Below are 2313 nucleotides of genomic sequence, written 5' to 3'. Positions count from 1 at the left end.
CCTTGCTCACGGGGAGACATCCTGCTCCTGTCTTGTCTTACAAACACCTTTTAAAACTCCACAGAGATGGTTAGCAGAAGTTGAGAGAGGGCAGAGGAGGCAGCATACTAGCAATGTGTCTGTTGTGTAGAGCCAGGAATGTGGAAGCACTCTTCAATTTGTGAAGGGAGCTGGCTACCATTAATGTTACCACCGTAGTTTGGATCCAGAAGGTTCCCCAAAGGCTGGGTTCCCAGTGCAGCAGTGGTCAGAGTTGGGGCTTCTGAGAAGTGACTGGATGATGAGAGCTCAAGTTGGTGCCATTTTCTGGGCTTTCCATACCTTGAACTCTGTCCCCAATCTTGTCCCTGGCCTCCTTGGAAGGATTCATCAGGTTCTTTTTTGATCTTCACATGTAATCTAGATCTTCTGTTTTGAAACCAAGTTTGGACTCTCGACTCAGGAACTCCAATTTTCTTAGCAAGCTGTTCTCTGCAATGGATTCCAGGGTAGGGGTTTTTCCTGAAGGCCTTGAAGAGGGTACACAGCTGAGTGGGGCTGTAGGTGGTGCGGGGCCGTCGGATCTGTTCACTGGGAGTCCCTTTTGGAAGGTGATCTTGCCCAGGGCCTTGGCTGGATTGCAGGGCCTCCTTAAGTTCTCGTCTTTCCTGGAAGAAGGATCTAGCTCTGCGATTCTGAAACCAAACCTGGATTCTAGACTCTTCAACGTTGATTTCCAAAGCAAGTCTTTGTCTGGTAGCATAATGTGGGTAAGGCATTTGGTTAAAGGTGTTGATGAGGATTGTCAGCTGCTCTTTGGTGAATTTAGTGCGATGGCGCATATGATTCCCTAGCATAGACCCGTTTGAAGAGCTGTTTTGCTCCATGTTGGAAGATGGTCCAGAATCCAAGAGATCCTAGGGAAAATAATGTTTTAAAATTATTTTTGATATTATTGACACATTTGGATATTTTCTCCAAATGAAGAAAAAAATTCACTGACAAATGAAACTTAAACGCCCTACATGGAAATCATCATCTGCAATTCTCTGACTACCCATATGACCAACTGAAAATTGATATTGAGCACCTTCTAAATGCCAGGTGCCAAGTTCAGTATACCCTCAGATTAATCCGTACAATGCAACTTCAAGTAGAAGCCAAGTCCAGAGGAGGAATGAGATTTGTGTGAATCACCAGCTGAATAAGTGGTAGAGCCGGGCCCTATGCTCATTTTCAGACAAGTGCCCTATTCTTCAATCCAGACTTGTGTCTCTAGCCTTCGTTGTGCCAGGGGAAAAAAAAATAAATGATATAGATTCATAAACCAGGAGGAGCTGCAAAAACTCCCCTAGATGTTTTCCTCTCTGCAGGCTCTATAGGAAGGGATGATAAATTTCAAAATTCTTCGGATCTACTCTCAACCATCAATGTGTTGGAGTGGGGAGGCTGATTGCTTCTTTGGAAAGAATCTGTCAAACTAAAAAGAACTTCCTAGGAAACTCAGTGGGCCTGGCATTCCCACTGTGCCACCCACTCATGCAAATCGACTTTCATAAATACAAGGTACCTGGGCTCCATTAGGGATGTCAACAACCCAGGGTGACTTAAGGTTAGAGGATAGAGGAGGCGCTTCCCGGGGGCAGGGAAAAACTACAAAAAAAAAGATGAACTCAGCCCGTCGGACAGAAACTAACCCACCCAGTGAAACAGAGCACTGCACAGTTCTCAGTACAGTTGTGATGGATGGGCCCCTCTGAGGCCACCTGTGATGGAAGCCAGATTGTCAAAAAGACAGTAAACCAGGAGCCAGAGATGAGAAGTGAGAGCGTGCTGTCAGCTTGCCAGGGGATATGCCGCTAAGATTATGGGACCTGCATGAAGAGTGAAGAGAGGGGGAAAAAAAATTATATATATATATGATGGGGGAGGGAGGTGAACGAGTTCTGTAAACAGCCTCCAAGGACACCTGGGAGAAAATCTGGGGCATCTAACATCACAACGATGAGTTTTGCAAACAGGTAATCTCATCACCTTCCAGAGCATGAGGTTCTCAACTGGTGCCAGGGCTGTGAGTCTGGGGAGCCAGCTGTTTCTCCCCACCTTCTAGCAAAATTCCAGACTCACAGGGACACTCCAGAAGTCACAGTTTCACACTCCTGAAACTCTCTTCAGAGAAGCTGGACAATAGCAGAGGGGCCAGGATCATGCATCCGGGTATCCCACTCCACCCAGAGATGGAAGGGAGGGAGGGAGGGAGGGAGGTACTCGGGGCTTTGAGGAAAGTGTGGCTCCTGAGGACTGAGCAGCAGCTGCTTTGTTAACTTCATCTTG

At 46.8% G+C, this 2313-nt stretch overlaps 1 pseudogene; it reads right to left on the bottom strand.

Moving 5' to 3' along the window:
• Window positions 1–247: 247 nt before the first annotated feature.
• On the bottom strand, window positions 248–866 carry LOC114095393 (double homeobox protein A-like; annotated as a pseudogene).
• Window positions 867–2313: the final 1447 nt, after the last annotated feature.

Source organism: Marmota flaviventris, chromosome 5 (assembly GCF_047511675.1).
Source record: "Marmota flaviventris isolate mMarFla1 chromosome 5, mMarFla1.hap1, whole genome shotgun sequence".
NCBI classification, from domain to species: Eukaryota; Metazoa; Chordata; class Mammalia; order Rodentia; family Sciuridae; genus Marmota; species Marmota flaviventris.
Note: the sequence above shows the minus strand (reverse complement) of the source record. Positions and strands in the feature narration are given on the sequence as shown.